This window comes from Diceros bicornis, chromosome 22 (genome assembly GCF_020826845.1).
Source record: "Diceros bicornis minor isolate mBicDic1 chromosome 22, mDicBic1.mat.cur, whole genome shotgun sequence".
In the NCBI taxonomy this organism is placed as follows: domain Eukaryota; kingdom Metazoa; phylum Chordata; class Mammalia; order Perissodactyla; family Rhinocerotidae; genus Diceros; species Diceros bicornis.
In genome coordinates this window covers 21,432,667-21,448,276 of record NC_080761.1, presented here as the reverse complement: position 1 = coordinate 21,448,276, position 15,610 = coordinate 21,432,667, and the positions used below count along the sequence as shown (strand labels likewise).

Genomic DNA, 15,610 nt, shown 5'->3' with positions numbered 1-15,610 from the left:
GAAGAGAGACGTGTTATACAACACAAAAATGAGACCTAGAAATTAAAAAATCACCCATTTTGCTGCTTTAGAAGACAAACAAAAAAATGATAGGCAGAGGGAGTCAAGACCAATTAGAACTGAGGCAGCTGGAACAAAAATGGAACACAGTACAATGATCTGACCCCATTAAGGAAATGACTAATTAAATAAAATTTCACAAGTCTTCACGTCTGTGATAATATATTAATGCACAAGATATCAAAAATACAAAGTCTGGATATTCCCCTTGAGGTTTGTAATAAACTATCAAACCTCTGTTTAATGCAGTGACTTTTATACCTTTCTCTGTTGAGCAGCACATGCTATACAAGTGCAGACACGCTAGTATTTTACCATGAGAATTATCGTACTCGTCTCAAATTAGTGACTTGCCTTTTTACCCACACTTATATACATTTAATTTCCATTATAAGACACTTAAGACCTTTCTAGTGGTACACTTTAACCAACATATTACATAAAAAAGAATCTCGATTTTTAGAATGAATCTTTTAGCACTGTGGCATGATGGGTTTAATTGAACAGCTGAAGCAAAATATGGTAACTACACCATACTGTTAAAACTAATTCACAATTGTAGGAAAATGTTTGATTTTTAAAATAGAACCAAGATGAGACTGCACAGTTATGAGCAGTAAAATGCTAGAAAACAGTGAATGAATAAATAAGATGATTTTTCATCAGTGGCCATTCATTATTTTGCTTTCAGGAACCTGGAAGAAATTATCTTCTTTGACTTTCAAATGTTCTAGTAAATCCAGTCGTTTCTTAGCTTCCTCAATATCACCTTGAATCACTGAAATAAGTGCCTCTGCAGAGAGAACACGCTGAAGAAGAAGACGACCAGAAACCGCTGCTGGACTCCCCACTGCTCCCGTGCGCAGCCTCCTGCAAACTCCTGGGCTGCCGCGTCTCTAGCACGGGGCAGATGCCCTGTAAATGTTCCATCCCTCTCCAGACTCCAGCAGAAGTCAGTGTACACACAAGATGGCCCTAATCTTCTTGCAATTTCTCAGCGAAAGGCATTAGTGAAAAGATACATTGCAAACACCGGATGGAAGAAACAAATATTCACTATCAATTCTCTTCAGGATTTACACTTGTGAAAGAAACTCTACAATAGATTTAAAACTATCACACTACACTAAATTACTTGATACTTTTCATTTCAATGTTCTGATTTACTGTTTCTTACACTTCAAGCATTGCAAAACATACGTTATTCATCACAGTATTAATTCTTACTTATTCGTTAAAATATGAAAAGGGAAATAAAGGTGTCATTAACTTCATACTGTTGGAGGGAGGCAGCCAGCCTGCTGGGTTTGAATCTTACTATGTGACCCTGGGCAAATTACTTAACCTCTCTTTGCCAACTTCCTCATCTGTGAAATGGGCAGAATAATTCCTCCTACAGTTGTTGTGGGGATGACAATGAATTAATTCACGTAAGGCACTTAAAACAGTGCCTGGTAGGGGCCGGCCCGTGGCTTAGTGGTTAAGTGTGCGTGCTCCGCTACTGGCAGCCCGGGGTTCGGATCCCGGGCATGCACTGACGCACTGCTTCTCCAGCCATGCTGAGGCTGCGTCCCACATACAGCAACTAGAAGGATGTGCAACTATGACATACAACTATCTACTGGGGCTTTGGGGAAAAAAAGGAGGAGGATTGGCTATAGATGTTAGCTCAGAGCCGGTCTTCCTCAGCAAAAAGAGGAGGATTAGCATGGATATTAGCTCAGGGCTGATCTTCCTCACACACACACACACACAAAAAAACAGTGCCTGGCACATATTAAACGCTCAAATATTATCTGTCCCTCAAATATTATCTGTCCTGCCATGGTTATTACTAGTAGAAATAGTAGAGGTAGCTGCAGTAATATTTAAGAAGATCTAAATAAAAACTTACCTAAAGAATCAAAGTTCTTTTCTGGTCTGAGATAGCCAATGATGGCCACACTGAGGATGTCCCCATAGAAGTCCTCTTTAACGGTATGCATGACATGAGTTTCCTACACCCAGAAATGTTAAAAAGATTACCATCAGATTACAGAGTGCCTGAAATTTGAAATATATCTTCATGTTTATGGTGGGGTAATTTAAATGAAACAATCAACTCTCATTAAATTTTTAAAGACAGGGTAATATCTAAGTGCAGTTTTTCCCGAATTCTTCCATCGCTCCTGTGCCTGCCCTTGACCTCACATGTAAACATTATAACTGAGTAAGGCAGATGTTATACCACAAACCTGGTATGATTTGATGTTTATAGAAAAACTAACATGCACCGAAGTAATTAAGAGCCTTATTAAGGTGAAAAAACTGAGCGCAGACACCAAAGAGGGAATGAGCAAAGTATTAAGAGATGTTACTACTGAAAGAACTAGTTCTCAGGTTAATCAGGATCCATGTGTCTCTGACACACACCACGTGACAGCACCTTTGAGGGTTGGGCAGAGCTGAAGACTGATGTGGGGGAAGAAGAGTCAATGCAGGTTCCTGACCAAGGAACGATGTGACAAATCACATCGTTCAGGACGTGTTGAAGCAAAATGGTGCAGGAGGTAGAAGATGCTCTGGACTCTGAATGTTAGTGGACTCCTATAAAGGACAAATCTGAGTCCAAAAGGCAGAGAAACCAATGAAGAGAGTAAACAAATACAGAAGATAGTTGAGAGAGGACTAGGATGTGGCACTGGAAATGGAGAAGTTTAACCAATTTAGAAACATGTAACTTGAGACCAGAGGTATATTTTGAAGTGCATGACTTAAGAAAATCTAATCTAGGAAGTGATCCTTAAAACAGAAGCATCTATTACAAATCAGCTAAGGGTTACAGCTAGATCACTCAGAGTAATAAAACCAATAAAGAGATAATAAGAGCAACTTATACTTAATTTAAAATGGCCTATTTAAAAGAAATCAAACATGGAAATCTGAATTCAATAATTAAGTGTTTATTCTTTCTTACCTAACAAAGCAAATTCATCATGTGCACTTAAAATTATTCAGACCAAAACTAGGAAGGAAATATCACAGCAGACTTTTAGATTAATGTGAGTTTTACTTTCCCTCTTAAAAAAAATAAAATAATCTAGTCTGTCATAACCTTTTCAGTTTGTTTGGGGTGGTGGTCATGATCCTTTGAGGTCATTAAAATAGGATCTCCCCAACTGTCCCTATGTAAAACTTTGCATACAACTTAATTGGATTTATGGATTTTATGAATCCTATTAAAAAAAAAGAACCCTGATTTAAACGATTTAAAAGAAGAAAATATGGATATCAGAAACAGGACTTTTCTTTATAATGCTGCTCTTAAGAAATCTTTGGTTTTCTTAGACTACCAAATCTAAAATCACATATAAAAGAGTTGAAATTATATACTATGCTAAATTCAAAGTGTAAAAGAGAAGCAGGGCAGAGCTGCAATAAGAGCGTACCCACCCTCTCTGGGGCTCAGTCTTCTCATCCGTAATTGAGAGGTTTGAGTCAGAAGACACAGGTGTCCCATGGCTTTGTACTACAAGCCAATATACTTGACTTGCATTTTTTCTTTTCAGTAAAATTTTGAATAATAAAAAGGAAACTAAGACATGTAAGACCTCGACACTGATCATTACAAAACATTATTGAGAGAAAAGGTAAGTCATGTCTACTCTCCCTTAACTGATCTACAGATTCAATGTTATCCCAAGCAAAATTCTAGCAGGTTTTTTTTTAATGATGGAAACTGACAAGTGATTCTGAAATATATGTGGAAATGCGAAAGGCCAAAATTATTCAAGAAAATCTTGGAAACAAAACTGGAGGACTTATACAATCAGACATCAAGACCTATTATAAAGCTATGGAAATTAAGACAGTGTGGTAATGGCCCAAGGATAGACTAGGAGACCAAGTATGTATGAGTGTACTTTGGGCTCTCATATACATAAAGTCACTTGATTTATGACCAAGGTGACACTGCAGTGCTGTTAGGAAAAGATGTTATTTTCAATAAATGGGCTGAGTCAATATCCATAGGGAAAAAAATTAATTTTGATCCCTACCTCACACCATACTCAAAAATCAAACTCAAGTGAAAAGTAAAACAAGTAAGCTTTTAGAAGAAAACATAGATGAATATCTTCATGACTTTTGAGTAGGCTAAGATTTGTTAAATAGAATATAAAAAGCACTAACTAACCATAAAAGAAAAATGATGAATTGGATTATATTAAAATTAAAAACCTCTGTGCTTCAAAGGACACCATTCCATTAAAATTAAGAACCTCTGTTCTCCAAGAGACACCTAAACACAATTAAAAAAAAAAAAGCAACACAGTGGGAGAAGATATTGGCAATACATAGTTCCAAGAAAGGAATTGGATCTAGAATACATTAAAAACTTAAGTCAATAAGCCAATCCAATTTTTAAAAAGGGAAAAAGACTTGAACAAGCACATCATAGATGTCTGGTATTGGCAAAGAAAAGGAAAAAGAAAAACTCTGAAAAGTGTAAGCCTCCTACCAACGGAAAATTGAGTTTCTCCTACCTATGGAAGGACTTCCAAGGCACTCCTTAACTGGCTCTATAGTAATAGTTCTGTAATCTGAGTAGCTAGTAAGAAAAAATTAGTCATGGGATAGCCTCTTTTCCTCTTCATTTTCTCCCTTATTCTACAGAAAAATATTTTCTGTTCTTTCACCAATTCTTTTCCTTATCTACTCCAACAAATAATTTTCACATCCTTAATACTCAAAAATAAGAGAAATATCAGGTACAATTTATGTCATTCTGGGCCATTTCTACTGCTTACACTAGCACTTAGCCTGGTGGTTTTCCAACTGCGACACATTCTCCTCTATCAACTCTTCAAAGAGGATGAAATTTAGATCAACTACAACTCTGTTTTTACCACACACTTGCGCTGATCAAAAGATTCATCCACATCTAGCAGATTAAGCACTTAAACTGTGTGGTCAGAGCAGAAGAGCATACCCTCAAAAGGGTTTAAAAGAGGAAAAAAAGCATCACTTTGCAATTTTATCAGAAAGCACCATCCATGTAATAAGCAGCTCTTAACACAGTATCTTAACAGGGTCACCAAGTAATTAAAGGGTGAATGAACTACAATAACTGTGGCAAGCTCAATTTTATGAAACATGATCTTAAATACTTCACTTTATCTCCAGTAAAAGTAAATACATGGGTAGTTATAAAAATTAATATTATTGTAATTTTGGTTTGTAACTCCACTTTTTATTTTCTACATTATTTAAAATACATAAAAATTATTAACCTATATTATTGGGCACACAATATATAAGAGGTAATTTGTGAGTTTTTGTAAACTATTAAAGTTGGTGCAAATTCAAATTAGATTTTTATAACTTTAGGTTGTTAAACGCAATCCCCATCATACCCACAAAGAAAATATCTATAGAAAATACACAAAAGGAAATGAGAAGTGAATCAAAATGTGTCACTAGGAAAAAAATTAACTAAACACAAAAGGTAGTAATGGAGGAAATGAGGGACAAAAAAGCTATAAGGCATATAGAAAACAAATAGCAAAATAGCAGAAGTCCCTCCTTTATCAGTAATTACTTTAAATGTAAATGGATTATACTCTACAATCAAAAGGCAGAGATTAGCAGAATGGAAACAGGATCCAACTATACCACATTTACAAGAGACTCACTTTAGATCCAAAGACACAAATAGATTGAAAGTGAAAGGATGGAAAAAGTTATTCCATTCAAATAGTAACTAAATACTTCACTTTAAAATCTTTTAAGTATGCTGCCAAAAATTCTAGTATTTAGATATGTTGTGATTACCACTGATGAGTTCTATGTGCATCTAATATTGCATATTACCTTAAATCATCATCCCATTTTCAGTTACAGAGCTAACTACAATTCTTACCATGGACATTTTTTGTATTCCTGTAGTATGGGTTCCATCCTATGCTCACCACCATCTTATGGACATCTCCACTTCCAACACTCGCCCAACCATAATAAATGCCAGTGGATACATCAGCTGGGAGATTATCTCCTACTTGTTTGGGAAAGTTAGCCAAACAACAGAAGTAAATATTCTGAGTGTTAAGAGTTTCACATTAAATATTTATGAAAGTCGCATGCAAGGCCATTAAATATTTATGAAAGTTGCATGCAAGGCTAGTCTAAAGCATTATGCTCACAAGATTCCTAGGATCTTGCCTATGATTATGAATCCCATTGTTCCATAATCTGGTTCGGACTTCTTTCTCCTCTTCATGTGGATAGGTTAGGAACAAGGTACCAGATTACAATTAAGTGTATAAAGCTCTCCAAAAAAACATACACTCTCGAGGTAGGAGAAGAAAACAGATGCATGAACAGCTGGATTTTTTAGACCTGGTCTTTCTTAAGGAGGTTCAGAATCTCTTGAAAAGATTCTTATTTTCGAAATGCACAAGCCTTGGCCCCAGGCTCAAAGACTAGGGGCAGCCCTGGCGTGTACTTTTAAGGATGAATTATGCATACCGTCAGGTCCTGACTACTAAAACTAATGTAGACAGAACAAAAAATATGTGGTTCTCATTCGACTGCCAATAACAGATTTAAAGAAAAGAAAACCTTACAGTGGGCTTGAGAATTTAACCAATCTGGTCCACACTGCGTTTCTAACGGGGAAGTGGCGTGCCCGGCTTAGCAGGTCGATGAGAGCTGGATAGGGAGGCGGGGAGGGGGGGGACCCCGAAACTCAGCTCCGGCTTCCCGCCCTCCCCACCCCTCAAGCCCGGTGCGGTGGGCTCAGAGCCTGGGGCACGGACGGGCTGCTCAGCCCGACCAGAGGTCCTCCGTCTCAACAGAGCAGGAACAGGACGCGGGGGATGGTTAGCTCCGGCCGCTGCTCCACGACCCGACCCCTGGCCCGCGGCTGACGCCCCCACCCCCACGTGACCCGGCCCTGGGTGGGGGCTCCGCGCCCCTCCCCCGCGCTCCCCCATGGGGCGCCCGGCTGCTCGGGGCCGCGCCCGAAGCCCCGCCCACTTGGCCGCGGCAGGAGCCTCCGGAGGCGACCGCCCAGGGAGCGCGGGCGGCCGGGTCCGCGCGTCCGGCGGGGCCGCGGTGGAGGGGGTGCCGGACTCCAGACCCGGACATGGGCGGGAGCTCGGCCGGCCAGGTGGGCGGCGCCGACGACACGCCGCGGGGAGCCCCTCCCGTCGCGGACCCAACAGAAGCCGCGGGCGGCTGGGAGGCCGCGTCTCTGTCCCGGGAGCGGCGGCGACGGTGGAGTCAGTGCGGGCGGGAGCGCGGAGCGCGGCCGGCGTGTCCGCACACGTTGTCTCCTTGTCTTGTCTCAATTGCATTCGCTGGTACTTCCAGTAGGGTGTTGAAAAGGAGGGTGAGAGGGGACATCCTTGTCTTGTTCCTCATCCAGGTGGGAACGCGTCTAGTTTGTCACCGTTAAGTATGATATTGGCTGTAGGTTTTTTGTAGATGTTCTTTATCCAGTTGAGGAAGTTCCCCTCTGTTCCTAGTTTGCTGGGAGGTTTTATCATGCATGGGTATTAAATTCTGTCAAATGCTTTTTCTGCATCTGTTAATACAATCATTTGATTTTTCTTAGCCTGTTGATGAAGTGGATTCGCTAAATTGATTTTCAAATGTTTGAACCAGCTTTGCATACGTGGGATAAATCTCATTAGTCATGGTGTATAATTATGTTTCTATCTTGTTGGGTTCAATATGCTAATGTTTTGTTGAGAATTTTTTAAATCTGTTCATGAACGATACTGGTCTGTAGTTTTCTTATAATGTCTTTATCTGGTTTGGTATTAGGGTAATGTTGGCCTCATAGAATGAGTTAGGAAGTATTCCCTCTGTTTCTATCTTATGAAAGAGATTTTAGGGAATTGGTATAATTTCTTCCTTAAGTGTTTGGTAGAATTCACCAGTGAACCCATCTGGGCCTGGTGCTTTCTGTTTTGGAAGGTTATTAATTATGGATTCAATTTCTATAATAGATATAGGCCCATTCTTATTGCCTATTTCTTCTTGTGTGAGTTTTGGCAGATCATGTCTTTCAAGGAATTAGTCCATCTCATCTAAGTTACCAAATTTGTGGGCATAGAATTGTTCATAATATTCCTCTATTATCCTTTTAATGTCCACGGAATCTGTAGTGATTTCCCTTCTTTTGTTTCTGATATCAGTAATTTGTGTGCTCTCTTTTTTCTCACTCTAGTTAAAGGCTTATTGATTTTATTGATCTTTTCAAAGAACCAACTTTTGGTTTCACTGTTTTTTTTCTGTTGATTTTCTGTTTTCAATTTCATTGATTTCTGCTCTAATTTTTATTGTTTATTTCCTTCTACCTACTTTGGATTTAATTTGCTCTTCTTTTTCTAGTTTCCTAAGATGGAAACTTCAATGATTGGAAACTTGATGATTTTCAATCTTTCTTCTTTTCTAATATGTGTATTCAATGCTATAAATATCACTCTTACTACTGCTTTTGCTGCATCCCATAAATTTTGATAAGTTGTGTTTTCATTTTCATGTGGTTCAAAATGTTTTCAAATTTCTCCTGAATTTCTTTTTTGACCCATGTGTTATTTTGAAGTGTGTTGTTTAATCTCCAAGTATTTTGTGATTTTTTTTAGCTGTCTTTCTGTTATTGACTTCTAGTTTAATTCCCTTGTGGTCTGAGAGCAGACATTGTATGATTTCTGTTCTTTTAAATTTGTTAAGGTGTGTTTTATGGCCAGAACGTGGTCCTTGTTGGTTTGTGTTCCATGTGAGCTTGAGAAGAATGTGAATTTTGCTGTTGTTGGATGAAGTAGTCTGGATATGTCAATTAGATCCAGTTGACTGATGGTGCTGTTGAGTTCAGCTGTGTCCTTACTGATTTTCCTGCTGGATCTGTCCATTTCCGATAAACAGGTGCTGAAGTCTTCAGCTATAATAGTGGATTCGTCTGTTTCTCCTTGCAGTTCTGAGTTGTTTTTTTTGTTTTTTTTGTTTTTTTTGTGAGGAGATCAGCCCTGTGCTAACATCCGCCAATCCTCCTCTTTTTTTGCTGAGGAAGACGGCCCTGGGCTAACATCTGTGCCCATCTTCCTCCATTTTATATGGGACGCTGCCACAGCATGGCTTGCCAAGCAGTGCGTCGGTGCGCGCCTGGGATCCAAACCAGTGAACCCCGGGCCGCCGCAGCGGAGCGCGCGCACTTAACCGCTTGCGCCACCGGGCCGGCCCCGCAGTTCTGAGTTTTTGACTCATGTATTTTGATGCTTTACTGTTAGGTGCCTATGCATTAAGGATTGTTATGTCTTCTTGGATAATTGACCCCTTTATCATTATGTAATACTAATCTTTGTCCCTGATAATTTTTCTGGCTGTGAAGTCTGATCTGTCTGAAATTAATATAGCTACTCCCACTCTCTTCTGATTCGTGTTAGCATGGTATATGTTTCTCCATCATTTTACTTTTAATCTGTATGTGTCTTTATATTTAGTCAGTTTCTTATAGACAATATCTAGTTGGATCTTGTTTTTTGTTTTTTTGTGTGTGAGGAAGATTAGCCCTGAGCTAACATCCCATGGCAATCCTCCTCTTTTTGCTGAGGAAGATTGTCCCTGGGCTAACATCTGTGCCCATCTTCCTCTACTTTATATGGGACGCTGCCACAGCATGGCTTGCCAAGTGGTGCATTGGTCCCTGCCCGGGATCCAAACCTGCAAAACTCTGGCCGCCGAAGTGGAGTGCATGAACTTAACTGCTATGCCATGGGGCCGGTCCCTGGATCTTGTTTTTTAATCACTCTGACAATCTCTGTCTCTTAGTTGATGTATTTCGACTGTTGACGTTTAAAGTGATTATTAATATAGTTGGATTACTATCTATCATATTTGATACTGTTTTCTATTCATTGCACCTGTTCTTTGTATTTTTGTCTTCCATTTTTTTCTGCCATTTGTTTTATTTTTTAAAATTACTTATTTATTATTTATTATTGAGGTATCATTGGGTTGTAATATTATATAATTTTCAGGTGTACATAATTATAGTGCAACTTCTGTATGTACTACGTTGTGCTCGCCACCAAAAATCTAGTTGCCATCTGTCACTGTACAAATGTGCCCCTTTACCCTTTTACACCTTTCCCACTTCCTCCACCTCCCTTCCCCTCTGGTAACCACCGGTCTGTACTCCTCAGCTATGTATTTATTTGTTTACCTTCCACATATGAGTGAAATCATATGGTATTTATCTTTCTCTGTCTGACTTATTTTGCTTAGCATAATATGCTCAAGGTCCGTCCATGTAGTCACAAATGGCACAATTTCGGCTTTGTTAATGGCTGAGTAGTATTCCATTGTATGTATATACCACATCTTTATCCATTCATTCATTGATGGGCACTTAGTTTGTTTCCAAGTCTTGGCTATTGTCAATAATGCTACAATGAACATAGGGGTGCACATATCCTTTCAAATTAGTGTTTTCATGTTCTTTGGATAAATACCCAGAAGTGAACTAGTGGAATCTTATGGTAATTCTATTTTTAATTTTTTGAGGAATCTCCATACTGTTTTCCTTAGTGGCTGCACCAATTTACATTCCCACCACCGGTGTACATTCCCACATTTTTCTTCACATCCCCTCCAACACTTGTTATTTCTTTTAATAATAGCCATTCTGACAGGCATGAGGTGATATCTCCTTGTGGTTTTGATTCACATTTCTCTAATATTTAGTGATATTGAACATCATTTCATGTGCCTGTTGGCCATCTGTTTATCTTCTCTGGAAAAATGACTGTTCAGATCCTTGGCCCATTTTTTTATTGGATTTTGTTGTTATTATTGAGTTGTATGAGTTCATTGTATATTTTGGATATTAACACTTTATTGGATATATGATTTGCAAATATCTTCTCTCAGTTGTTAGACTGTCTATATGTTTTGTTGATGGTTTCCTTTGCTGTGCAGAAGATTTTAGTTTGATATAGTCCCATTTGTTTATTTTTTCTTTTGTTTCCCTTGCCTGAGGAGATATATTTAAAAAGATAATGCTAAGACTGATGTCAAAGAGTGTACTGACTGTTTTCTTCTAAGAGTTTTGAGGTTTCATGTGTTATGTTCAAGTCTTTAATCCATTTTGAGTTAATTTTTGTGTATGAGATAGTGATCTACTTTCATTCTCTTGCATGTGGCTGCCCAGTTTCCCAAACACCATTTATTGAAGAGACTTTCCTTTCTCCATTGTGTGTTCTTGGCTCCTTTGTAGAAAATTAGCTGTTCATAAGTATGTGTGTTTATTTCTGGGCTCTCAATTCTGTTCCATTGATCTGTGTATCTGTTTTTCTGCCAGTACCATGCTGTTTTGATTACTATCGCTTTGTAGTACATTTTGAAATCAAGAGTGTGATACCTCCAGCTTTGTTGTTTTTCCTTAGGATTGCTTTGGCTATTCAGGGTCTTTTGTTGTTCCATATAAATTTTAGGATTCTTTGTTCTATTTCTGTGAAAAATGTCGTAGGGATTTTGATAGGGATTGCATTAAATCTGTAGATTGCTTTAGGTAATATGGACATTTTAACTATGTTAATTCTTCCAGTCCATGAGCATGGGATATCTTTCCATTTCTTTGTGTCTTCTTTGATTTCTTTCAATGATGTTTTATAGTTTTCAGTGTACAGGTCTTTGACCTCCTTGGTTAAATTTATTCCTAGGCATTTTTTTCTTTTTATTGTGATTGTAAACGGGATTGTATTCTTGATTTCTCTTTCTGCTAGTTCGTTGTTACTGTAGAGAAATGCAACTGAATTTTGCATATTAATTTCATATCCTGCAACTTTACTGTATTCATTTGTTATTTCTAATAGGTTTTGGTAGATTTTTAAGGGTTTTCTATATATAGAATCATGTCATCTGCAAATAGTAACACTTTTACTTCTTCCTTTCCAGTTTGGATACCTTTTCTTTCTTTTTATTGCCTAATTGCTTTGGCTAGGACTTCCAGTACTATGTTGAATAGGAGTGGCAAGGGTGGGCATCCTGGTCTTGTTCTTGTTTTCAGAGGAGGGGCTTTCAATTTTTCTCCATTGAGTATGATGTTGGTGGTGGATTTGTCATATATGGCCTTTATTATGTTGAGGTACTTTCCTTCTATACCCATTTTATTGAACGTTTTTATCATGAATGGATGCTGAATCTTGTCAAATGCTTTCTCTGCATCTGTTGAGATGATCATGTGATTTTTATCCTTCATTTTGTTAATGTGATGTGTCATATTGATTGATTTGTGGATATTGAACCATTCTTGCATCCCTGGAATAAATCCCACTTGGTCATGGTATATGATCTTTTTAACATTGTATTTGATTTGCTAATATTTTGTTGAGGATTTTTGCATCTATGTTCATCAGTGATATTGACCTGTAGTTTTCTTTTTTGTGTGTGTTGTCCTTGTCTAGTTTTGGTATCAGAGTAATGTTGACCTCATAGAATGAGTTAGGAAATGTCCCCTCCTCAATTTTGGAAGAGCTTGGGAAGATAGGTATTAAATCTTCTTTGTTTGGTAGAATTCACCAGAGAAGCTCTCTGGTCCTGGACTTTTGTTTTTTGGGAGCTTTTTGATTACTGTTTCAGTCTCCTTACTAGTAATTGGTCTATTCAGATTCTCTATTTCTTCTTGATTCAGTTTTGGGAGGTTGTATGACTCTAAGAATTTATCCATTTTTTTTTTTTAAAGATTTTATTTATTTATTTATTTTCCCCCCAAAGCCCCAGTGGATAGTTGTATGTCGTAGTTGCATATCCTTCTAGTTGCTGTATGTGGGACGCGGCCTCGGCATGGCCAGAGAAGCAGTGTGTTGGTGCGTGCCTGGGATCTGAACCAGGGCCGCCAGCACCGGAGTGCGAGCACTTAACCGCTAAGCCACGGGACCGGCCCTATCCATTTCTTCTAATTTATTTGATTTGTTGGCATATAGCTTTTCATAGTATTTTCTTATAATCCTTTGTATTTCTGTGGTATCCATTTTAATTTCTCCTCTTTCATTTCTAATTTTATTTATTTGAGCCTTCTCCTTTTTTTTCTTAGTGAGTCTACCTAAAAGTTTGTCAGTTTTGTTTATCTTTCCACAGAATCAGCTTTTATTTTCATCAATCTTTTCTGTTGTCTTTTTAGTCTCTATTTCATTTATTTCCACTCTGATTTTTATTTTTTCCTTCCTTCTACTAACTTTGGGCTTTGTTTGTTCTTTTTCTAGGTCCTTTAGGTGTAGTGTTAGATTATTTATTTGAGATTTTTCTTGTTTGTTGAGGTAGGCCTGTATTGCTATATAGTTTCCTCTTAGTATCACTTTTTGCATCCCATAGATTTTGGTATGTTGCATTTTCATTTTCATTTGTCTCCAGGTGTTTTTTGATTTCTCCTTTCATTTCTTCATTGATCCAATAGTAGTTCAGTAGTATGTTTTTAGTCTCCACATATTCGTAACTTTTCCAGCTTTCTTCTTATAGTTGATTTCTAGTTCCATACCATTGTGGTCAATCATTGTGGTAATATCAAGAGATGCTTGATATGATTTCAGTCTTCTAAAATTTATTGAGACTTGTTTTGTCTCCCAACGTATGGTCTATGTTTGAGAATGTTCCTTGTGCACTTGAGAATAATGTGTATTCTGCTGCTTTTGGATGAAGTGTTCTATATATATCTGTTAAGTCCATCTAGTATAGTGTTTCATATAAGGTGAATGTTTCCTTGTTGACTTTCTGTTTGGATGATCTATCCATTGATGTAAGTAGGGTATTAAAGTCCCTTACTATTATTGTGTTGCTGTCAATTTCTCCCTTTAGGTCTGTTAATAGTTGCTTTATATACTTTGGAGCTTCTATGTAGGTGCATATATATTAATAAATGGGTACCTTCTTGATGTATTGTCCCTTTTATCATTATATAATGTCCATCTTTGTCTGTTGTTAGCGTTTTTTGGTGGGAACTCTATTTTGTCTGATATAAATATGGCTACACCCACTTTCTTTTGGTTGCCATTTGCTTGGAGTGTTTCATCCCTTCACTTTTAGCCTATGTTTGTCTTTAGAGCTGAGAGGGGTATCCTGGAGGCAGCATATTGTTGGGTCTTGTTTTATAATCCATCCAGCTACTCTTGTCTTTTGATTTGTAAATTCAATTCATTTACATTTACGGTGATTATTGATATATGAGGGCTTACTACTGCCATTTTATCTTTTGTTTTCTGGTTGTTCTATATTTCCATTGTTTCTTTTTCCTTGTGTTTTTGTCTGCCATTTTAGTTTGGTGGTTCTGTGATGTGTTTCTCAGTTTCCTCTTTTTTTTATGTTTCATGTGTCTGCTCTGAATTTTTGTTTTGTGCTTACCATGAGGTTTGTATAAAAGATCTAATAGGTGAGACAGTCCTTTTTCCACTGGTTGCACCTTATTTTCATTTGCCTACAAGTGTTCTGTCCTTTTCTTCTTCCCTTTCTATATTTTTGTTGTCACAAATTATCCCTTTTTGTATTGTGAGTTTGTTACCAAGTTGAAGTGGTTATAGTTATTTTTAATGCTTTCTTTCTCTTTAGCCTTTATATTATAAGTGTTTACTAACCTATTTGATGTAGATTTTCTGATTCTGTTTATTCATCACCTTGTTTAAAGCTTTGCATACGTTTGCCTTTTTGTTTCAGGTAGGAGAGCTGTTTTGAAGATTTCTTGTAAGGCAGGCCTAGTGGAGATGAACTCCTTCACCTTTTGTTTGTCTGAGAAAGCCTTTATTTCTCCTTCATATTTGAAAGATAACTTTGGTGAAGAGAGTATTCTTGGCTGCCATTTTCTATCTTTCAATATTTTGAATATATCATTCCACTCTCTCCTAGCCTGTAGAGTTTCTGCCGAGAAATCTGCTGATAGCCTAATGGGGGTTCCTTTGTAGGTTATTATTTTCTTCTCTCTGGCCACCTTAAATATTCTTTCTTTGTCATTTACTCTTGATAGTTTTAATATAATGTGTCTTGGACGAAGTCTTTTTGTATTGAGATAATTAGATGTTCTATTAGCTTCATGTACTTGTATATCCAGTTTCTTCCCCAGGTTTGAGAAGTTCTCAGCTATTATTTCTTCAAATAAGCTCTCTGCTCCCTTCTCTCTCTCTTCTCCTTCTGGGATACCGATTATCCTTATGCTGTTTTTCCTCATCGAGTCAGATATTTCTCATAGAATTTCCTCATTTTTTTTAAGTCTTAGTTCTCACTCTTCTTCCACCTGAATCATTTCTAGATTTCTATCTTTGAGCCTGCTAATTCTCTCTTGCGTATGTTCTTCTCTATTTCCAATGCCTTAAACTTTATTATTCATCACATTTATCATGTTGTTTAGCTCCAGAATTTCTGTTTGGTTCTTTTTTAGAGTTTTAATCACTTTGGTGAGTTACTCGTTCTGTTCATTAATTTTATTTCTGAGCTCACTGAAATGTCTTTCTGAGTTTTCTTGTAGCTCGTTGAGTTTCTTCATGACCGCTATTTTGAACTCTATCAGTTAGATTGCAGTCTT

At 37.7% G+C, this 15,610-nt stretch overlaps 1 pseudogene; it reads right to left on the bottom strand.

The window, feature by feature from the left end:
- Positions 1-722: 722 nt before the first annotated feature.
- Positions 723-7,185, bottom strand: LOC131419870 (riboflavin kinase-like; annotated as a pseudogene).
- Between the last annotated feature and the right edge of the window lie 8,425 nt (positions 7,186-15,610).